This window comes from Gossypium arboreum, chromosome 11, assembly GCF_025698485.1.
Source record: "Gossypium arboreum isolate Shixiya-1 chromosome 11, ASM2569848v2, whole genome shotgun sequence".
In the NCBI taxonomy this organism is placed as follows: Eukaryota; Viridiplantae; Streptophyta; class Magnoliopsida; order Malvales; family Malvaceae; genus Gossypium; species Gossypium arboreum.
The window spans coordinates 82,568,042-82,593,235 of NC_069080.1; positions in this window are offsets into that span (position 1 = coordinate 82,568,042).

Below are 25,194 nucleotides of genomic sequence, written 5' to 3' on the forward strand. Positions count from 1 at the left end.
TATTGCATTAACAATTCATAAGCATGAATGAATAAGGTTGCAACTTCATCAATGTTAACATCATGACTCAAACCCTAAGTTCTATCTACCAATACAACATTTATTGTAAAATACTAAGTATTTACATGCTATATATATACTTTTTTTTGTCCTAAGGGATATTATTGCATTATTGTACCCTTGTTACTGAGAAGAAACAATAGAGTGCAACAAACCCCCAAGGAGTACGTAATTGCGTCGACTCGCACTTATGTAGCGACAACCTTTGTGACAGCCCAAAATTGACCCTAGTCGGAATGTGGTTTCGGGACCACAAAACCGAGGCATAAAAATAATTTAAAATTTATTTTGATGCCTATAATATGTGTATGCTCATGTATGATTGATGATTGATTTAGTGTTATAAAGGTGAATTCCACTAGAAAGGACTTAGTAGTGAACTTTGAAAGTACGATAGGGAAATGTGTGATGACTAATTAAAGCATGCATGCAAAATAATGGACTTGCATGTCAAATTCCCCCTTTTATAGGTGGTGGCCGGCCATGACATGGGTTATGGGCAAAGAAAACATGTTGAAACATGTTTTGTTAATGGAGCATGAAAGAAATGATTAATAATTAGATGTGGGAAGAGAAACAAAAAAAAATGTGTGTGAGAGTGTAGCATTCCCCCAATTGCCGTGCAACTAAGAAGGAAAACAAAAAAATTTTGTTCATCCTTGTTCTCTCCTTTTTGGCCGAAAATACTAAGGGGAAGAAGAGATTTTTGCTTCATTTTATTTGTTTAGAAGAGATCTAGAAGGAGATTTGGCTAAACTTGCACCAAGATTAAGGTATGTATGAGGTTGTGTCATGAGATTCATGCATGTTTTAGTTGCCAACTTGATGTTCATGTTATGCCATGGAAGTGGTATTTGGTCAAAGTTGATATTGTGATAAAGCCATTGCATGCTAAGTGTGAAGCTTGATGATGATGCATGCAATGATGGATTGTTTACTCTTGAAATTTCTTTGTAGCCATCTTGAGTAAGAAATTGAGTTTTCTTTTTGTTTAACCATGATTGAAGTTGAAAGGGGCATGATTGTGATGTATTCGGCCATGATGCATTCATGAACATGGTTCATGCTTCTTGCATGTTAGTTAAAATTCGTGTTTTGGATGGCTAGGGACACCTTGAAATTCAGCCATGCACATATATGTATATATATGTTTGCACATGATGTTTTGGTTATGAAGTAAGTGATGAATATGTTTGTTTAAAGAAGAAAATGTTGAAGAATGCTTGTGAAATTGCAAGTACATTCGGCCTAGTACACATATGATGTGGAAATCTTGGAATTTATTGTTGAATTGGTGCAAGTATGACTAAGTATATTCGGCCTTAGGTAGCCTATTGATGGCCTTAGCTTTTCCTTGATGCTTGAATGAATTGTATTGAATTGCTTGATGTAGTATAAAATGTGCATGACCATTGTGTATTCAAGCTAAAGGGTGGCCATATGACCATTTAAACTCCTTGTCATATTCGCCATAAGCTAGCATAATGAGGTTTTAATAAATTGAATTTGTTTGAATTAGCTCAAGAGCTTAGAGGGCCACAATTGGACAAGGGAAGGAAAAAGTGATCGAATAGCCGTAAAAGCCGTTCGACAACATTCGAGGTAAGTCCTCAAGAAGTGACCCTACTTGAATTATGTGAAATGAAATATGGATGTGTAATGATTATTGATTTATGTGTGTATGAGTATTTGAATGATACCCGGCTAAGTCCCGGCGATTATGCTAGTGATTACATTTGTGTTTGAGCCTTAGTAACGAAAATGAAACATGAATGTCTAATGATTATTGATGTATGTGTGCATGAGCAATTGAATGATATCCGGCTAAGTCCCGACGACATTTATGCTGGAAATTATATCCGGTTAAGACCAAGGCAATTGTGCTAGTGGCTACATCCGGGCTAAGACCAAGGCATTCGTATGAAGTCGTTCTATCCGGGCTAAGACCCGAAGGCATTCGTGCACGTGGTTATATCCGGTTGTATTCCGAAGAAGCTTGGGCTGGAGGTGAGTGTTGGCTGCTGTAATAAATTCCATTAGTACGCTCGAAAAGCCCAAAGAATAAGGTATGATTATATGTGCATTGGAAAAGTCGACATGCTTGAGCAACATTCGCTCAATCGACTAACAATTTCAGCTATTGAATTGGTTGATACCTTGTGAAAGTATATAATGTTGAAGTGTGAAGTAAGAATGATTATGTGAATGTGTATTAATGAAATGATGCATTTGGCTATGTGAATGTATTGCTTTAATTAAAGCTGATTTTATTCCTTGAGACTTACTAAGCATAAAAATGCTTACCCGTTGCTTTGGCTCTCTGTTTTATAGATTTTGCTCGATAGCAATCGGATTCGGGATCATTAAAGTCGAAGTCATCTACACTATCAAAGCCTCCATTTTGGTATAAATTTTGGTTGAACTTTGAAATGGCATGTATAGGACTACCCTTGTTGGTTCAAATATGTTGTGATGTATATGTGTACGGCCATGCGAAAATGGCTCGTAAAAGTGAAGTACGAACTTAGACTATTTGCGGTTTGTATATATATATATGGTGTCATGATGTGATTATGGATTGGAAATGGGAGTTTTGGTCACATGATCAGCCATTGGTATGGTTAAAATGATCATATGTGAACCCATGTATGGCAAGACTAGTTGGTTCATGGAGACTGCAAAATAGGTAAGACCTACCTTAAAAACAGATGCTGCCAGCTGCAGTGACGTGAATGTGAAAAATCACCAAAATTTGTAGGAATGTTATTAAATAGTGAATAAGCTATGTAAAGGAACCTTGATGAGTCTATTTTCATATGGAAGAAACGAAACGGTCATAGGAGTTACATGTTAAGAGATATTAAAGCTATTGTGAGACAGGGCCAGAACGGTTTCTGGGTCCCCTGTCGAAACTTTAAAAATTTACTATAAATTATCCCGAAAGAATTAGGAGTCATGCCTTATTTTTACAGATTCCATTTTGAGTCTAGTTTCATTAGAAACAAACGGTACCAGTATTAAAGCCCTGTACAGAGAGATATTCAAGTTGTAACGCGCGGAGGTCAGAGCAGTCGATCCCTGTAACATGGGTGACTTTAACTAATAAACTGTACCAATTGGCCTGACCAAAATTCTAGAAATAAGTCCATGGATGGATATATGAGTGTAAATTCAGGAAAATTTACGAAACCAGTTTCCGAGTTTTGAAACTCGAGATATGATTTTAAGGCGACGGTGACGCAGTTTTCCAGCCTGACTGGAAATGTCAATTGGTGGGCGAAATATGTGGATTTGGCTTGTTAACCCCTCGTGTCCGACAATCGCGATGGTCTCGGGTTCGGGTGTTACAATTTTATTGGTATCGAGCCACGGTTTAGTCAATTCTAGGACTACCGTGATGTGTTTGGGGTCTAGCTATACATGCCATTAAATGATGAATCGATAGTGTGGTGATTTACGACAATTTGACTTTGTGTTTGTTTATAGTAATGGATCCGATCCCAACCGAAGCGATAGCTGATGATGTGGAGAGTGTGGCGCTGCTCCGCAAAGGGGACAGCCGCCGGACTCTCAACCTATGGCCAGCAATCCGAATGATGAGGCTAGGCAAGCCTTTTATAGTGTGATGAATGATTGGTTTAACCAATACATTCGAACTAACACTACTGTTCCACAACCTCCATTCCCGACAAATGCAACCCCGCACCTACAATACCTCCGAAACCGACCAAATAAGGTCAAGTAAGCCCCCAATCGATGAGATTCAAAACATGGGGCCACTAAATTTAAAGCTACGGATGATGATGATGCCGAAGCGAGCTGAATTTTGGTTGGACAACACTATCCGGTGCTCGATGAGCTATCTTGTACACCGATGAGTGCTTAAAGTGTACCATCTCCTTGCTACGTGATTCCGCCTACTATTGGTGGAGTACTCGACTTCGTGGTGCCTAGAGAGCAAGTGACTTGGGAATTCTTTCAAACCGAGTTCAAAAAAGTATATTAGTCGAGATTCATCGACCAAAAGCGAAGGAATTTCTTGATCTTAAGCAAGGTTCTATGTCGATTCTCGACTATGAACGAAAATTTGTGAGGCTTAGCCGATACGCGAGAATGCATTTCGTCCGAAGCTATTATGTGTAAACGCTTGAGGATGGGCTGAATGATGATATAAGGATGTTCGTTGGCATTCTCGAAATCGAGAGTTCGTAGTACTTGTTGAGCGAGCTTGTAAAGTCAAGAGCTTAGAAAAGAGAAACAAAAGTTGATGTGGGAACTAGAGAATTCGAAAAGGTCCTCGGAAAGTCTCTTCAACAGGTATCGAAGAGATTTCGAGATGATGTGAGCCGGTCTAGAGGCGCTACGGGCTTTTCTAGACGAGGACGCGATCGACCCCCTGTGACCACACGAGTCACTTCGATCGCCAGTGGTGGAAATGATCGCCAAGAGAGGGCGGAGTGTCTGCATTGTGGCAAATGGCATTCGGGGAGCTGTTGGTTCCGTGATCGCTCCTGCTATAAGTGCGGATCGGCCGACCAACTTATGAAGGATTGCCCGGGGTTGCTATAACAAAATGTAAGTCAGAGTGGAAACCCGGGTGCTACCATCGCCGAGGTAGGCCACCTAGAAATGTGGGCAATGTTAGTGGCGGTCGAGAGGATCTAGAGATGCTACCATCGATCCGAGGCTCGGGCTCTGCTAGGACTTATGCCATACGCGCACGCGAGGATGTCGCCTCTCCGGATGTCATTACCGTACTTTCACTCTTTTTAATACTAATGTGATTGCTTTGATTGACCCTGGTTCTACTCATTCTTATATATGTGAAACCTTAGCATCCAAAGAAGACTTTGCCTATTGAGTCTCATCGAGTTTGTAATTCGGTGTCAAACCCTTGGGTCATTACGTGCTTGTCAACAAAGTGTGCAAGAAAAGTCCCCTAGTGTTCCGAGGTTCTTGTTTTCCAGCGGACTTGATGCTTTTGCCGTTTGATGAATTCGACGTTATTCTTGGTTTGGATTGGTTGACCATGCACGATGCGGTTGTAAATTGCAAAAGCAAGACTATTGATTTGAGGTGCGCGAATAACGAGATAATTCGGGTTGAGTCTACGGACTTAAAGGGGTTGCCAGCTGTAATATCAGCAATGTTGGCCCGGAAATATGTAAGAAAAGGGTGCGAAGCATACCTTGCGTATGTGCTCGATGACAAGGAATCAGAAAAGAAACCCGAATCTGTGCCCGTGGTTTGTGAATACCCGGATGTTTTCCCTGAAGAATTGCCGAGTTTACCACCTGTTCGGGAAATAGAATTTGGCATCGAATTGGTACCTGGTACCACTCCAATTTCGATAGCTCCGTATCGTATGGCGCCAACGGAATTAAAGGAGTTGAAAGCTCAGTTGCAAGAATTGGTGGATAGAGGTTTTGCTCGCCGAGTTTTTCGCCTTGGGTGCGCCGGTGTTGTTTGTGAAAAGAAGGATGGAACCATGAGGCTGTGCATCGACTATCGTCAACTTAATAAAGCGACGATAAAGAACAAATATCCGTTACCACGTATCGATGACTTGTTCGATCAACTGAAGGGAGCCTCAGTGTTCTCGAAAATAGATTTGAGATCGGGCTATTATCAATTGCGAATCCGAGATTCGGACGTGCCCAAGACGCCTTGAGCGAGATATGGTCACTATGAGTTCCTAGTGATGCCGTTTGGGCTTACTAATGCCCTGCGGTATTTATGGATTTAATGAATCGGATCTTGGACCATATTTGGATCGATTCGTAGTCGTGTTCATTGATGACAACTTGGTCTATTCAAGAAATGAGACCGAACATGCCAACACCGAGGTTAGTCTGCAAATTTTACGGGATAAGCAATTATATGCTAAGTTCAAGCAAGTGTGAGTTCGGTTAAGAGAGGTTAGCTTCTTGGGTCATGTAGTATCTCAGATCGGTATTCGAGTCGACCGAATAAAATTTCAGCCATACTTAATTGGAAGCCTCCAGAAATATTACTTGAGGTTCGAGCTTTTTGGGGCTTGCTTGGTTATTACCGACGATTTGTAAAAGGTTTCTCAACGATAGCCACGCCGATGAAGAAGCTACTCCAAAAGGATGTTAAGTTCGAATGGACGGAGAAATGTCGAAAAGTTTCGATCAATCGAAAACTTATTTGACGGAGCCCCAATTCTAGTGCAACCCGAATCGGCAAAGAGTTTGTCATCTATAGTGACGCCTCCTCCTTGGGTTAGGTTGCGTATTGATGCAAGAAGGTCGAGTTGTGGCCTATCGCCGAGGCAATTAAAGCCACACGAGAAAAATTATCCGACCCATGATCTCGAATTAGCCGCCATCGATTTTGCCTTAAAGATTTGGCGACATTACTTATTTGGTGAGAAGTGCCATGTGTACTCGGATCACAAAAGTCTCAAATATTTGATGACCCAAAGAGACTTAAATCTGCGACAAAGACGTTGGCTCGAGTGTTAAAGGATTATGAGCTGGTCATTGACTATCACCGGAAAGGCAAATGTGGTTGCGGATGCCTTGAGTCGTAAATCATTATTCACTTTACGACGATGAATGTGCACTTGTGCATTCTATCCGACAGTGTGTTAGTAGCTGAATTGAAAGCCAAACCACTATTGATGCATCAAATTCGAGAAGCTCAGAAAGTCGATGACGAGTTGGCTGCAAAACGAGCTTTGTGTGTTCCGAACAAGGACTCGGAGTTTCAAATCGATGATGACGATTGTTTGAGGTTCAAAGGTCGTCTGTGTGTTCCAAAGAATTGAACTCATTTTGATAATTTTGAACGAAGCCCATTGTAGCCGAATGGCAATCCACCCGGAGTACGAAGATGTACAACGATTTGAAACGTCGGTTTGGTGGCATGGTATGAAACGAGACATCTCGACTTTGTTTGAGATGCTTAATATGTCAACAAGTGAAAGCGGAACATCAAGTGCCTTGAGATTACTTCACCAATCACGATACCCGAGTGGAAATGGGATCGAGTCACAATGGACTTTGTATCCGGACTGCCCTTGTCAGTGAGTAAGAAGGATGCGGTTTGGGTCGTTGTAGATAGATTGACTAAGTCGGCTCACTTTGTTCTCGTACGTACGGACTTTTCAATGGACAAACTAGCCGAACTGTACGTTTCTCAGATTGTGAGATTGCACGGGGTGCCTATTTCCATCGTGTCGGATAGAGATCCGAGGTTTACCTCGCGATTTTGGAAAAAGTTGCAAGAAGCTTTGGGTACCAAGTTGCATTTCAGCACCGCCTTTCACCCCCAAACCGATGGTCAATCCGAGCGGATAATTCAGATACTTGAGGATATGTTGAGATGTTGCGTCCTCGAGTTTAGTGGTTCATGGGAACGATATTTGCCGATGATTGAATTCGCCACAACAACAACTTTCAATCAAGTATTAAGATGGCACCCTACGAGGCTTTGTGCGGTCGTAAATGCCGTACACCATTGTTTTGGACTAAGCTCGGTGAAAGCAAAATTTTCGGGTGGATTTGATTAGAGATGCTGAATGAGAAGTGAAAGTAATCGTGAAAGTCGAAGATAGCCTCCGATCGTCGGAAGTCGTGCGCAGATCTAAAGCGTAAGGACATCGAGTATCGGTGGGAGATAAAGTGTTTCTCAAGGTATCGCCTTGGAAAAAGATACTCGATTTGGCCGTAAGGGCAAGTTGAGCCCGAGGTTCATTGGGCCATATGAGATATCTGGCGAGTCGGTCCAGTGGCATATCGTTTGATTTTGCCCCCTGAACTCGAAAAGGTTCACGATGTCTTTCATGTTTCGATGCTTCGACGCTATAGATCTGATCCATCGCACGTGATTAGTCCATCAGAAGTTGAAATTCAAGCCAATATGAGTTATGAGGAAGAACCGATCGTATCCTATCGGGAAGTGAAAGAGTTGCGAAACAAGCGGGTTCCGCTAGTGAAGGTGTTATGGCTCAAGCACGGATAGAAGAAGCTACTTGGGAAACCGAGAACTCTATGAAAGAGCGATACCCAACCCTATTTACCGGTAAGATTTTCGGGGACGAAAATTTCTTAAGTGGGGGAGAGTTGTGACAGCCCAAAATTGACCCTAGTCGGAATGTGGTTTCGGGACCACAAAACCGAGGCATAAAAATAATTTAAAATTTATTTTGATGCCTATAATATGTGTATGCTCATGTATGACATTTTTTGATGATTGATTTAGTGTTATAAAGGTGAATTCCACTAGAAAGGACTTAGTAGTGAACTTTGAAAGTACGATAGGGAAATGTGTGATGACTAATTAAAGCATGCATGCAAAATAATGGACTTGCATGTCAAATTCCCCCTTTTATAGGTGGTGGCCGGCCATGACATGGGTTATGGGCAAAGAAAACATGTTGAAACATGTTTTGTTAATGGAGCATGAAAGAAATGATTAATAATTAGATGTAGGAAGAGAAACAAAAAAAAAATATGTGTGAGAGTGTAGCATTCCCCCCCCCCCATTGCCGTGCAACTAAGAAGGAAAACAAAAAAAAATTTTGTTCATCCTTGTTCTCTCCTTTTTGGCCGAAAATACTAAGGGGAAGAAGAGATTTTTGCTTCATTTTATTTGTTTAGAAGAGATCTAGAAGGAGATTTGGCTAAACTTGCACCAAGATTAAGGTATGTATGAGGTTGTGTCATGAGATTCATGCATGTTTTAGTTCCCAACTTGATGTTCATGTTATGCCATGGAAGTGGTATTTGGTCAAAGTTGATATTGTGATAAAGCCATTGCATGCTAAGTGTGAAGCTTGATGATGATGCATGCAATGATGGATTGTCTACTCTTGAAATTTCTTTGTAGCCATCTTGAGTAAGACATTGAGTTTTCTTTTGTTTAACCATGATTGAAGTTGAAAGGGCATGATTGTGATGTATTCGCCATGATGCATTCATGAGCATGGTTCATGCTTCTTGCATGTTAGTTAAAATTTGTGTTTTGGATGGCTAGGGACACCTTGAAATTGACCATGCACATATATGTATATATATGTTTGCACATGATGTTTTGGTTATGAAGTAAGTGATGAATATGTTTGTTTAAAGAAGAAAATGTTGAAGAATGCTTGTGAAATTGCAAGTACATTCGGCCTAGTACACATATGATGTCGAAATCTTGGAATTTATTGTTGAATTGGTGCAAGTATGACTAAGTATATTCGGCCTTAGGTAGCCTATTGATGGCCTTAGCTTTTCCTTGATGCTTGAATGAATTGTATTTAATTGCTTGATGTAGTATAAAATGTGCATGACCATTGTGTATTCAAGCTAAAGGGTGGCCATATGACCATTTAAACCCCTTGTCATATTCGGCCATAAGCTAGCATAATGAGGTTTTAATAAATTGAATTTGTTTGAATTAGCTCAAGAGCTTAGAGGGCCACAATTGGACAAGGGGAAGGAAAAAGTGATCGAATAGCCGTAAAAGCCGTTCGACAACATCCGAGGTAAGTCCTCAAGAAGTGACCCTACTTGAATTATGTGAAATGAAATATGGATGTGTAATGATTATTGATTTATGTGTGTATGAGTATTTGAATGATACCCGGGCTAAGTCCCAAGGCGATTATGCTAGTGATTACATTTGTGTTTGAGCCTTAGTAACGAAAATGAAACATGAATGTCTAATGATTATTGATGTATGTGTGCATGAGCAATTGAATGATATCCGGCTAAGTCCCGACGACATTTATGCTGGAAATTATATCCGGTTAAGACCGAAGGCAATTGTGCTAGTGGCTACATCCGGCTAAGACCGAAGGCATTCGTGCGAAGTCGTTCTATCCGGCTAAAACCGAAGGCATTCGTGCACGTGGTTATATCCGGTTGTATTCCGAAGAAGCTTGGGCTGGAGGTGAGTGTTGGCTGCTGTAATAAATTCCATTAGTACGCTCGAAAAGCCCAAAGAATAAGGTATGATTATATGTGCATTGGAAAAGTCGACATGCTTGAGCAACATTCGCTCAATCGACTAACGAATTTCAGCTATTGAATTGGTTGATACCTTGTGAAAGTATATAATGTTGAAGTGTGAAGTGAGAATGATTATGTGAATGTGTATTAATGAAATGATGCATTTGGCTATGTGAATGTATTGCTTTAATTAAAGCTGATTTTATTCCTTGAGACTTACTAAGCATAAAAATGCTTACCCCGTTGCTTTGGCTCTCTGTTTTATAGATTTTGCTCGATAGCAATCGGATTCGGGATCATTAAAGTCGAAGTCATCTACACTATCAAAGCCTCCATTTTGGTATAAATTTTTGGTTGAACTTTGAAATGGCATGTATAGGACTACCCCTTGTTGGTTCAAATATGTTGTGATGTATATGTGTACAGCCATGCGAAAATGGCTCGTAAAAGTGAAGTACGAACTTAGACTATTTGCGATTTGTATATATATATATGGTGTCATGATGTGATTATGGATTGGAAATGGGAGTGTTGGTCACATGATCAGCCATTGGTATGGTTAAAATGATCATATGTGAACCCATGTATGGCAAGACTAGTTGGTTCATGGAGACTACAAAATAGGTAAGACCTACCTTAAAAACAGATGCTGCCAGCTGCAGTGACGTGAATGTGAAAAATCACCAAAATTTGTAGGAATGGTATTAAATATTGAATAAGCTATGTAAATGAACCTTGATGAGTCTACTTTCATATGGAATAAACGAAACGGTCGTAGGAGTCACATGTTAAGAGATATTAAAGCTATTGTGAGACAGGGCCAGAACGGTTTCTGGGTCCCCTGTCGCAACTTTAAAAATTTACTATAAATTAGCCAGAAAGAATTAGGAGTCATGCCTTATATGTACAGATTCCATTTTGAGTCTAGTTTCATTAGAAACAAACGGAACCAGTATTAAATCCCTGTACAGAGAGATATTCAAGTTGTAACGCGCGGAGGTCAGAGCAGTCGATCCCTGTAACATGGGTGACTTTAACTAATAAACTGTACCAATTGGCCCGACCAAAAATTCTAGAAATAAATCCATGGGTGTATATATGAGTCTAAATTCAGGGAAAATTTACAAAACCAGTTTCCAAGTTTTGAAACTCGAGATATGATTTTTAAGGCGACGGTGATGCAGTTTTCCAGCCTGACTGGAAATGTCAATTGGTGGGCGAAATATGTGGATTTGGCTTGTTAACCCCTCGTGTCCGACACCGGCGATGGTCTCGGGTTCGGGGTGTTACAACCTTTGGCTAGATTTATTTTTCTAAATCTAGTATTGTAGTGTTCCCTCTTTAACGTTCCATACTACACCCACTTTGGAGTGTCTCTACTTTATAACTCTCTATATATAAGTAGCTGTAAAAAGCATATTCATTCAAGATTTAAGGAATGATAGTAGTCATCCATTACTAATGCAACCTAATCCATTCATCAAAAAATTGAAGTTCAACCTTCTGTCAATTTTTTCCAACTCCTTCTTTGATAATTCACATGATTCAATAATTAAGCATCGAATGTAACAAATTTTTTTTAATAGTTTTCCTTAACTATAATTAAACCTTGCATGCTTCAATACCATTTTTTTTTTGAAATATAGGTGCATTTTCAAGCCCCATGTGCATTCCCCAAACTTAAAGTTTGCATTGTCCCTAATGCACTAAAATGAAAATGTAATGACAGTAAAAATACAATGACAATGTATATTTATCAAAATAAAACTTACAGCTACATGTAATGCATGAATACTACAACTAAAGCTTAAAAGAAACTAACTCAGTTATCCTCAGCCATCGATGTGGCTGCACGAAGTTTCCTCCTCCTCCTTCTTTCATTTTTTTATCCTTGAAGTGCTTCCTATTCATTTCTTTGGGCTTTGTATAGTCCTCGGATTGCTCCTCAGTTTCCAACTCTGCCCCGACATCATCGGTTCCTTCCTGTGTAGGAGAGGCCACCTAGAGTGGTCCAGTGTAGACCACTATTGCCAATGAATTGTATTGCTCCTTACTGGTTACCTCAGCAGCTTCTACCGGTCTCACTCCAGTTCACTCCAACTTATCAATATTTGTACCCACAAACTCGGGTGTGGTGACAATGTTCACAATAGAATCTTCTTCTCTTTCTTTATCATTTTCAGCAACTTTTTCTCCTTCAGCAACAACTTCCTCTTTTGCAGCAACAACTTCCTTCTCAACAATAGTATCCTCTTGATAAGCAAAAATACTATCCTCGAACAAGCTACCAATCTTTTGTAGGCATTCTTTAATGTACTTGGACTCCTCTTCTTTCTCATTATTAGAGACCCACACAATGGGTGAGGATGCCACCGATATGTCTCAATCTTCTAAGCCGTCATCTGCAGAAAAGAGGTCATAATTCCGAATGATTGGTGGAAACTCTGGGAATTCCAGTTGTGGGGATGGGCTTAGTTGGCCTAATGTGGCTACAATAAAATTGTTTTAGCCTGTGGTATAAGCATAAAACAAATTCTGGGATTTCTTCATATCATTTACTGTAGCGACAAGCCTGATCTACCTATTGTTGATGGAGTTGACCATTTTTTTTACATAATTTAGTTTGTGCCATAACAATGTTTCTGTATTCAGGTTTGTTCCTTTGTTTTTGGCTTTGGTTTTGCCCTTCCTTGTCTTGCTATTTTTTGCCTCCTTCAATATCGACATTTCCTATAACGCGTTGGTTTGTGCAAGTGTACACAGTCGTTATAAAGTAATAAGTATGTATCGAGTTAAATATCGAGTTATCATCTCCATAGGGATTGTATTTGTGTTAAATCACTTGATTGTAAAATTACCCTAAACAATTTGGTAAATAAAAACACAATATGGTTGAGAAGTGATGATTAAAATATATTAAACTAAATGCAATGATCCCTAATGCAAATTATCCTAAGTATGCAAACTATATGAATGAAATAGATTTTAGCAAAGTTAAACACAATTAACAACAATTATAATATAAATAAACTAGGAAAATTACTTTAATTAAACTCAATTTATTAACAACATGCTTAATAACATTTGGAAAAACATTTCATGGCAACTTGATCTTTCATGAGTTTGGAAACCACATTAGGTCCTTTTGAAATCCTTTACTTCGTAAATATGCATAGGGTTTCTTAGCATTCGTGTGAGGTAACAGGGACCTGCTAGGTTTGAAATAGTTTAATCACAGAAATCTAAAAACTATGCAGATAATAGAGCTTGGTTAGAGTTATTATCCAACCTGCAATTTAATCGGGTTAAGATCTAAATTGAGCATGCACATTTCAATTATGTATCCACTAGCCATCGTCTGGTTAGGATCGATCAACTAATTCAGGTGCATTTCAATCACGTATGAACAAAATACAGACTTGATTTTAATTGAAAACATGATCAATTGAGGCACAAACATTATAAGCATGAATCAAATAAATATTATTTAATCAAACCAATCATACTAGCTTAAATAAAATTAAGCTAACATTGTTGTAAACAAGAAAAAAGAGCACATAGTAAACATTCTTAGATTAACTTAAAGAAACTAAAGATTAAACCCAAATCAGAGTGGCTATCACCCAAGACTCTGACCAATGAGGCTCTTTCACTCATTCGCTTTGCTTCTTTGCTGATGGCTCTCCAAGGTGGCCAACCAAGGGCTCTTTAAAAGGCTTAATTGCTAAAATCTCTATGAATAGATGATGCTAGGCATAGGGAATGAAAAATGCTAAAGAGAATTGAGAGAGAAGCGAGAATGATGTGGGATGAGGGATCAAATGAGGTGTTATTTATAGGTGAAGAGAGGAGGGTAGTTTGCTAAAAATAAAGAGGTTTAGTCTCTTCAAGCTTTTCCAATGAGTGGCCGACCATGCTTAGTCGATTTTAAGTTGAATTTTGCTTTATTTTTAAGCAATTTAAATGCCATAACAACTCAGGATTGAGACTCGATCAAATGTAAATCTTCGGGAAAATCTCTAATTTCTTCAACATTGCAAGGACCTTATGTAATTAAACCAAAAAGTGGTTTCTGTGGAAAACCATGTGTAGTCGAAATTGGTGTGCCTTGGTGTAAACTAAAAAATATATAGGATTTTTCCTATATAATTCGTCACCTTTTTACTTAAATTTGTTGTTAAAACCAAGAAATTGCTTAATAAATTAATGAATTATATGAAAATATGAAATTGGGACATAGAAATTATTACGATGTGATTTTATGCTTTATTATATAGTTTTCATCTAGAAAATGGCTTCTTTTATATTAATTTGAGCATATTATATTTTCAAGCTATAATGTGGGCCATGCATGATTAAATTAAATAATAAAATATAAATTTATATTTAATAATTTATTTTAATATGTTTCATTAATAAATTGCGTTTTAGTTAATTAAGTAAATTGATTAATTAAAATGGTTAAATTACATTCTTTGGTCCTCTAAATTATCTACTATTTTTTGACAGGTCTGAGAGCTTTATGTTGATTACAAAACCATCCAAATGGAGGACTAAGTCAACCAAAAATTCGACTGCATTGGATGTTCATAAATCAAATTTTGGTTTAATTGCACAAGGCCCTTGAAGAGTTGAAGAAATCGGAGATTTACCCAGACATTTTTAATTGACTGAGTCTTGATCCTAATGATGTTGTGGCATTTAAATCAAGCAAAAATTAGCCACACTTCCACAAATCATGGCCGGCCACCCTTGGAGGAATTCTCAAAAGATGGACACTCCTATTTTTAGCAAACTAGCTCCCTTACCTCACCTATAAATAAAACCCCATTTTCACTTTTCTAATCATCCCTCACTCATTCATCATTCTCTCCTCTCTCAACTTTCTTAGCCCTCACGCCTATCATCATATTTGCATAAAGATTTTTAGCAAGTTAGCCTCTTAAATAGCCTTTGGTTGGACACCTTGGAGAGCCATCAACAAAGGAGCGAAGTGAAGAAACGAAACAGCCCTCATCAATCAGAGTTTTGTGTGACAGCCCAAAATTGACCCTAGTCGGGATGTGGTTTCGGGACCACAAAACCGAGGCATAAAAATAATTTAAAATTTATTTTGATGCCTATGATATGTGTTAATTTGTGTGTGACATTTTTGATGTTTCGATTTAGTGTTATAAATGTGAATTTCACTAGAAAGGACCTAGTAGTGAACTTTGAAAGTATGATGGGGAAATGTGTGATGACTAGTTGCTCATGCATGCAAAAATAAGGATTTGCATGTCAAATTTCCCCCAACATGAAGTGGCCGGCCATGGCAAGAGAGGATGGGCAAAACATGTCATGAAACATGTTTTGTTGGTGCATTAGGGAGAAATAATAAACAAAGGTGTATGGGTAAGAAAAGAATGAAAAAAATGTGTGTGAGTGTGGTATTCCCCCATTGCCGTGAGTTGTAGAGAAAGAAAGAAAAGTTTTGTTCATCCTTTCTTTGAGCCAAAACTAAGGAAGAAGGAGGATTTTGCTCCATTTTTGGTTTGGAAGAGATCTAGAAGGAGATTTTGGCTATACTTGCATCAAGATTAAGGTATGTATGAGGTTGTGTCATGAGATTCTGCATGTTTTAGTTGCTAACTTGATGTTCATGTTAGCCATGGTTCAAATCCTTGTTATGCCATGGAAATGGTATTTGGCCAAGGTTGTTATTGTGTTGAAGCCATTGCATGCTAAATGTGAAGCTTGCTAATGATGCATGCAATGATGGATTGACTACTCTTGAAATTTCTTTGTAGCAATCTTGAGTAAGACATTGAATTCTTTGTTTAACCATGACCGAAGTTGAAAGAGTATGGTTGTGATGTATTCGCCATGGTGCATTCATGAGCATGATTTATGCTTGTTACTTGATTGGTAAAATTTGTGTTTGGATGGGTATGAACCCTTGAGATTGACCTTGCACCTATATGTGTATACATGTTTGCACATGATGTATTGGCATGACATATATACTATTTCAAGGTATATATTTGCTTGTGATGATGTTTCGGTTATGAAGTACATGAGAGATGTGTATTGAGCTACAATATGTAATCGTTAGTTAGTAAAATGCATGCTGTTTTGTGTGGTATTAAGTGCATAATTGGCCTCAACATGGACATGCATATTCGCCACATGAGGGAAATTGGTGTGCATGCATTCGGTTAGAGGCAAGCATATTGATGCCTATTCTTGGCTTAGAAAATTGCTAAGAGGAATATTAACTAATGTGTTGAGTTCGATTCATGATTTCGTACATATGTGACTTTGATGCCTAATGAGCATATATATTGGCTAGGTATCTTGAATTCCTCTTCGATGCTCAAATGATAAAACCAATTTATTTGTTAAATTAAGCTCAAGAGCAAAGGGAGCTAAATCCGATAAGGGAAGGAAAAAGTCGTCGAATAGCCGTCGAAATCGTTCGACCACGTCCGAGTAAGTTTTCGAGTATCGAAACTTAAATTTTGATTCGATTGAATGAAGTAATGAGCAATCAATTTGTGCCTTTGTATGTGGCCATTGAGCCGAAATGATATTTTTGCTAAGGGAATTGTGCATAAAAGTTGTGTTATGAAATTGAAACAAAGATGTGTATGAATGTTCGAGTGATATCCGGGCTAAGCCGAAGGCAATTGTGCAAATTGTGATACCGGGCTAAGCCCAAGTCAATTGTGCGAGTTATGATATCCGGGCTAAGCTTGAAGGCAATTGTGGAAATTGTGATATCCGGTTAAGTACCAAGGCCTTTGTGCGGGTTACCATAACCGGGCTATGTCCCAAGGCGTTTGAACAGTAGCTATATCCGGATAAACTCGAAGGTATGTGATTCGAGAACTTTGAACTTGCTGGAAAATTTTCAGTTAATGCACTTGTGAAATTCCCAACAACAAGGTATGTTTTGTGTGTTCGCACACTATGAGTAAGTCTTGTATGAATATTCGCTCTAATGATAAATGAGCTATCGGCATTAACTAGGCCGTTATTTGTGTATGAATATAAGAGTTGGGATTGTGAAGTAAGCATGTCTTTGAGAAATTGTGCATATGAATTATTGTTTAGCTACTTGAATGCTATGCTTTGGTTGTGTGTATATTATGGCTCAAAACTTACTAAGCATAAATTGCTTACTCCGTTTCTTTGTTTCTCTGTTTATAGATTTTGCTCGTTAGCGATCGGATTCGGGATCATAGAAGTTGAAGTCAACCACACTATCAAAGCCCTTTTGGTACTCCTTTAGTTGAGTTTTGGATATGGCATGTATAGGACTACTCTCGGTTGTTTTAAGTACTTGTGATGTATATGTGTGCGGCCATGCGAAAATGGTTCGTAAAAGTGGAGTATGGAATTTGACCATATGTGGTTTGTAATTATATTTGGTTTCATGATGTGATTATGGTTTGGAATGAGAGAGTTGGTCACATGATCAGCCATTGGAATGGCTAAATATGATCATATGTTGGACCTAAGTATGACTAGACTATAGTTGGTCCATGGGAACTACAATATAGGTAAAGCCTACCTTAAAAACAGATGCTGCCAGCTGCAGTGACGTGGATGTGGAAAATCACCAAAATTTGTAGGAATGGTGTTAATTAGTGGATAAATTATGTGATCGAACCTTGACGAGTCTATTTTCATATGAAAGTAACGAAAAGGTCATATGAACAGTATACCGAGAGATATTAAAGTTCTCGTGAGACAGGGCCAGAACGGTTTCTGGGTCCCCTTTCGTGACTTTGAAAATTTACCATAAATTATCCAGAATGAATTAGAAGTCATGCCTTATATGTGAAGATTCCTTTTTGAGTCTAGTTTCATTAGAAACAAACGTCATCAGTATTGAAACCCTGTACAGAGAGATATTCAAGTTGTAACGCGCGAAGGTCAGTGTAGTCGACCCCTGTAACAAGGGTGACTTTAACTAATAAACTGTACCAATTGGCCCGACAAAAAATTCTAGAAATAAATCCATGGATGTATATATGAGTCTAAATTCAGGGGAAATTTACAGAATCAGTTTCCGAGTTGTGAAACTCGAGATACGCTTTTTAAGGCGACAGTGACGCAGTTTTCCAGCTTGCCTGGAAATGTCAAATTGGTCGGTGCCATAAGTGGTTTTGGCTTGTTAACCCCTCGTGTCCGACACCGGCAACGGTCTCGGGTTCGGGGTGTTACATTTTGGGTGACATCCACTTTAATTTGGGTTTAATCTTTCTTTTCTTTAACTTAATTCAAGAATGTTTGCTATGTGTTTACTGTTCTTGTTTACAACAATGATAACTTAATTTTATTTAAGCTAGAATGATTATTTTGATTGAATAATATTTATTTGATTCATGCTTATAGTATTTGTGCCTCAGTCGATCATGTTCTCAATTAAAATCAAGTCTGTATTTCGTTCATACATTGTAACATCTTGAAATAGGGCCTAATCGGAATACTAGTTTTGGGACCACAAATCTGACGTTAAAATATTTGTTTTATGGCTATTATGAGTTCTAGGATATGAAAAAAAGTATGTGTTAAAGTTTCATGAAGAAATTTTAAGTATAAGGTGTTCATTTGGAAATTAGGGACCAAATTGAATAAATTTCAAAACTTGGGTTCTAGAAGCAAATTGCATGAATTTTTTTTGAATTATAAATTAGAAGTTCTTAAATAGAAATTTGTCCAATTTATAAGTTTTTGGACAAAAATGGGCATGCATAGAAAAATTTGGAAGTTTTGTAAGGGTGGCATTTTGGTCATTTGGTATTAAACTTAATAAATAAGAGAAAAAGAAAGCTAAAATCAGCCATCTTCTTCCCCATAGCTACCAAAATTCCTAGAGCTCCATAAGCTAGGGTTTTCAACATTTCAAGCTCAGTAGTAAGTGCTCCCTAGCCTTGTTTTTAATATTCTTTGTAATTTTGAGATCCTCGTAAAATGCTCTATCCATTTCTACCCATATCTCAAGCTAGGGTTTAGGTTTGGAAATTTACCCATGCATGAGATGCTTGTGTTTTGATGATTTATGGAGGAATATGGGAGTTTAAAGGATGATAAACAACTTTTACTAGGTGGGTTTTCATGGAAATGGCTTAAAGGACCATTTTGTAAAAAGGTATAAAATATGTGGTAGATGTAACACCCCTAACCCATAACCATCGTCGAAATAGGTTAAGAGGCATTACCGGACTTGTAACTCAATTCAGAACAATCATATATCAAATACCATCTCATTTTAATAATATAAGTCATTCTTATTCAATATGAATTTAAAACGAGCATACAAAGTCTAAATCATGCTTTCAGGACCAAATCGATAACATATGAAAGTTTCAGAACTTAGAAAAATTTTCAACTTTTCAAAGGTCACACGCCTGTGTGAACAGGCTGTGTGCCTCACATGGCATTAGACACGCCCATGTGGCTAGGCCGTTTCAAAACTGGAGCTTTAATTCGTAGGGTACCCTAGGGGACACATAACCGTGTAACGTGACCGTGTGTCACACACGGCAGAGACACACGCCTGTGTCTCTGCCCGTGTGGACAAAAATAGGCCATTTGAATAGCCAACTTGCCACCCCAATTGGGTCAAACCTACAAGCACCAAATTAACCATATTTGCAAAACATTTGTAACTAATTCACAACCAAAACATAAGCCATTCATGACATATCATTGCCAACCACATTCCCAACTCAATTCATCAACCAAATCATACCAAGACATATGTTTCAATACATCATTCAATCTCATGCTAAAAACTTATCAAAACTTATCAACATTGACCATTTCTATTGGTCATTCAAAACATACCATATAATTGATAATGCCTCACATATCATATAACATTTCCAACCATAAGTCTAAACACAAGCTAGCCATATCACATGGCATGGTATAAACATTACAAGACATAATCCAAACACTTTTAGCCTATACATGCCATACTTCAATATGTACATTTTCAAAAGTACCAAAACAAAGTTCGATAGTGTGGTGATGATCCTTGAAGATCCTCAAGCTCACAGTAGCTTCGATATCTATAAAACAATGAAAACACACACAAAGTAAGCTTTCAAAAGCTTAGTAAGCTCGTACTAAATATAACCAACATTTTATATAATACAAAACATCATAATCTAATAGACACTTAGTAGTTCTCAAATCATTTATCAATTCTATTCCATCACAAATTAATATGTTCATACCAACTTATCAAGCTTTATATACACAGTATCATCTACCACATAGGTTTCGTACATACCTGAACTTTCCCGTATTTATTCATTTTCATTCTTACCTTCCATTCGAATACATAAACTCTTTCTGAAGTCTTTCCACCCTTTAAGAATTTGCACACTTAGTGCTTTAATGATTAGCTAAAGCTGAAATGATCCCGTACACTTAATGCCATCTCAAATAACCAAAGCTACCTCAGTATCACACACTTAGTGCCTCATATAGCCAAAGCTATTCCATTTTGCGCACTTAGCGCTGTTTATAATCGCAACTATTTCAAATCGCACACTTAGTGCCGAATTCCTTCGATTTATCAACTTACACAAACTATAGTAAAACATCTATATCATTCATGCATCTTCAAAGCATTAAAAGATCACTATAATATCATTTATTCCGTACAAACTTACCTCGTACTTGGAATTGTCGATCTCAATCGTCTACTCGATTATCTTCAACTTTCCTCGGTCTAAATCTGAATTCCTCTTTTCTTGATCTATATGTATTTAAAATTAACCCTTTTATTCACCAAGTAATTCAATTCAATCCACAAACATACATTTAGGGAATTTTGCAAACTAGCCCTCACATTTTTCACATTTTGACACTTTAGTCCCTAATTCACAAAATCATAAAATACACATAATTTGCACATACTTATGCTTGGCCGAATTCTCCTAGTATTCATACTAGTCCACATATTTCATTTATTTCACATTTTAGTCCTTCAATTTACACATTTCGCAATTTAGCCCATTTTACTCAAAATCACCAAAAATTCAAAGACAAAAATTTATCAAGCCAATATATATATTTTATTTCTCAACAACTAACATCACAAAACTCACAATTTCATCAATGGCATATTTCAAAATCATAATCAAATTCAGAAATTGAGGCATGAGCTTAGTAAAACACAAAGCAACTATCACAAAAACGTAGAAATTATCAAAAACCGAACAAAATCCATACCTTAATTAAGGAAATAATGGCCGAATGAAATGAAGCTTAAAATGCTTTCTTTTCTTTTATTTTTGATAGAAAAAGATGAATAAAATGGCCACATTTTGATTTGTTTTGATTAATATTAACATATTAATCAATTTTCCATTTTGCCCTTATTTTATAACATAATTAAACCATTACCAAAATGTCTATTTATTTCCATTAATCTTTACAATGGGCTAATAACCACATAAAGACCCTTGCTTTATAAAGCCATGACAAATAGACACCTTTACAATATAGAAAGCTACTTTTGCATTTTATGTGATTAGGTCCTTTTTATCTAATTGAGCACACAAAAAAATAAATTTTCATACGAAATTTCCACACGTGCGAATTCACAGACCATAAGCACAAAAATAATATTTAAAATGTCTTTTTGACTCGGATTTTTGGTCCCAAAACCACTTTTTCGACTAGGATCTAAACCGGACTGTTACAATTCTCCCCCCTTAGGGATTTTCGTCCTCGAAAATCTTTTTGATAAACAGATTCGAATATTGTTGTCTCATAGCATCTTTCGGCTCCCACGTGGCCTCTTCAATACCATGACGATGCCACAACACTTTTGTAACACCCCTTACCCGTACCCGAGGCAGGGATAAGGTACGAGGTGTTACCGGACAAACATACAAATATTAAACTAAAATATGGGCCATAAAATTTCATTCATATTTCAAAATGTTCATTCACTTACACATATGCCCTTATTTGAGTCTACGAAACCCAAAACATACTTTAGAAAGGGTTCGGGACTAAACCGAGAACTTACAAAAATCTTGGAAATTTCATACTTTAAGGCTCCACATGCCCGTGTCCCAAAGTCGTGTTCCATACACGGCTGAGACACATGGTCGTGTCTCTGCCTGTGTGGAATATACCTAGGCTATTTTCCAAGCTTTGGTCAACCTTGATCTCTTACACACTTATACAAAATCAAAAGCATATAACATGGTATTCATTTAATGATTATACATCCTCAATTAAACCACAAAAAATATCATTTGTATGTCATCATACATATGTCTCTCATACTCATTTTACCTTGTTTATTATAGTACCACTTATACATTTATACCAAGATTATCATCTTACAAAATATCTTCAGCTTAATCATCAAGCATTCATATTTAAAACTAGATCATATCTTTATAAAATACCACAATTCAGATACGTAAAATAACATGTTTGCCTAAAACATTTCAATTCAACTCCATACCCAACAAGCATTACATTGAGACTAGTCATATATATATATATATATATATATGCATGTCATGATACATATCATTCTCTTTCTGTTTTCTTATAAACACATATCATTTATTTCATTATATCAATATTTCATATACCATAGTTTCCGTGTATTCCACATATATTTATTTTCCTCCTCCTCCTCTCCATTCCACATCCTTAATGTATATAGCATTCTTGTAAGAACGATTTCATAATTTACTAATAAATGCTCACATCAAACTGTCCACACGAGTCATAGCCACTTACTTATTTATAATTCGAGCTACAGAGCTCCAAATTAAGATCCGTAAATTTCCCATAAAACTAGACTCATATATCTTTCCACCATAAAATTTTCATAATTTTTGGTTTATCCAATTAGTAAAGTTTATTCATTAAAATGTCCCCTATTTCACTTTCTGACAGTTCTGCCCTCTCTTCACTAAAAATTAATTATCTCATAGTACAGAACTCGGATAATGTTCTTGTTGATTTATCTTGAAAATAGACTCATTAGGGATTTTAAAAATATAATTTTAAGCCCCTAATTAGTTTTATCCAAAATTCTGTGATTTTCCAAAGTCAGAACAGGGGATCACATAATCATTCTGAACCAGTCTCACAAAAACATAAATATCTCAAAATATAAAACTCATTTTCTTTCTTTGTTTATTTTATATGAAAATAGACTCATTAAGATTTAATTTGATATCTTATTCAATCTCTGATTCAATTTCTACTATTTTTGGTTATTTTTCAAAATCACGTCACTGCTACTGCCTAAAACAGTTTTATTGCTAATTCACTCTTTCACACTTTCTTTGTATTAACCTCATTTTAACATACATATCACAAATCATTTTCACCACATTTCATACATCACAAGTGTAGGCCCATGATCACAAGGTCACCATAAAATCATCCTCATGTATAACTTACTTGTTTATAACCTCACCATATCCTGGTCACTTAATGAACACATCATTCACATAATCAAGTTCCTGCACTTATTCATCACAAAACTCACAAAGCAATACATAGAGAGTCTCCCGTTGAACACTTCAGATCAATCCTCGATACTTGGTGGTTTCAGCACATAGCTCCACCCATCATATAGTTCGGCTCTCTTGTACACATGGTGAACACTCAGTACCACCCATGTGACCTAGCCAATTTATCTCGTAGCTCTCTTGTCTACATGGTGTCCTTCACCTGGAACCACGCATGTGACCTAGCTACATATATCCCGTAGCTCTCTTGTCTACATGGTGTACACATAGTATCACCCATGCGACCTAGCTACATCATAATGTCTTGTAGCTCTCTTGTACACATGATGTGCACTCAGCACCATACATGTTACCTAGCTACATACTATCTGTATCATCCAATCATTCCGAAGGTTCAACCGGGATTTCTCTCTTTTTTTCAATAATTTCACCAATCGAATAATTATCCACAAACATATTTCCAATATTTTTATAAAATATCATAATACAAGTAATATTGATGTATTACTTACATATAAACTTACATCTCATTTAATATCAAGGAAATAACATTAAATTACACATTGCCTTATTAAAAATCATATGAACTTACAATTTCCCATAATATCCCTAATCATAGAAATCACATTTATGTATGATAATTCAATGCACTTCATGTACCATAGACATATTTTTAAATCAATTCATAAACTTGGCACCATAATCATTTAATTTAATATAATCCAATTAATTCACTAAATTTAACTTTCAAATATAAATTATAGCATTATTGTTGTATTATTATCATACCAACTTACATACTTTCAACACCTCGAAATCATAATGAATATATCAATTTTACATTGAAACATGCATAAATTAATGCTTATTATACATATGAACTTACCTCGATACTAAAACGACCATTTTACCAACTTTCCCAATTTTTGATTTTTCTCTCATTCTAGGTTCAAATCTTGTTTTTCGGGATCTAAAGTATCATATTTTACTTATTTAATTAATGTACTATTCAAAATAGTTCTTAACTCAAACTTTGGAAAAATTACAATTTTACCCCTAAACTTTTGCATATTTACACTTTTGCCCCTAGGCTCAAGAATTATACTTCATCCCTTATTCTTATGTTTTATGACATGCTGATCACTTTTCCCTGCTATGGAAACATCAAATTCTCACTCTAACATATACTTATGACTATTAGGTATTTTTACCAATTAAGCCCTTTTACTCGTTTTCACTCAAAACCTAGTAGCACAAGTTGTCTAAAATAATTTAAAACCTCATATTCTATTATAAAACAACAAAATAAACACATTTCACCTATGGGTATTTTTCCAAATATGAACCCTAGCTTAAATTATTGCTAGAATAAGCTTAATCAAATTAATGGATTCCAAAACGTAAAGAACTTGAAAAGCGGGGTTATAACGGACTTACTATTGAGCTTGGAAAGCTTGAAAACCCTAGCCATGGCTTCCCCCATGCTAATTTCGGCCTCCATGAGAAAGATGAGTCAATTTTGGCTTTATTTTCCCTTTTTATTTCTTTTAATTACCAAATGACCAAAATGCCCTTCCTTACTAAACTTTCAAAAATTCCATCTATGTCCAATTTTTGTCCATCACTTAGAAATTGGTCAAATTTCTATTTAAGAC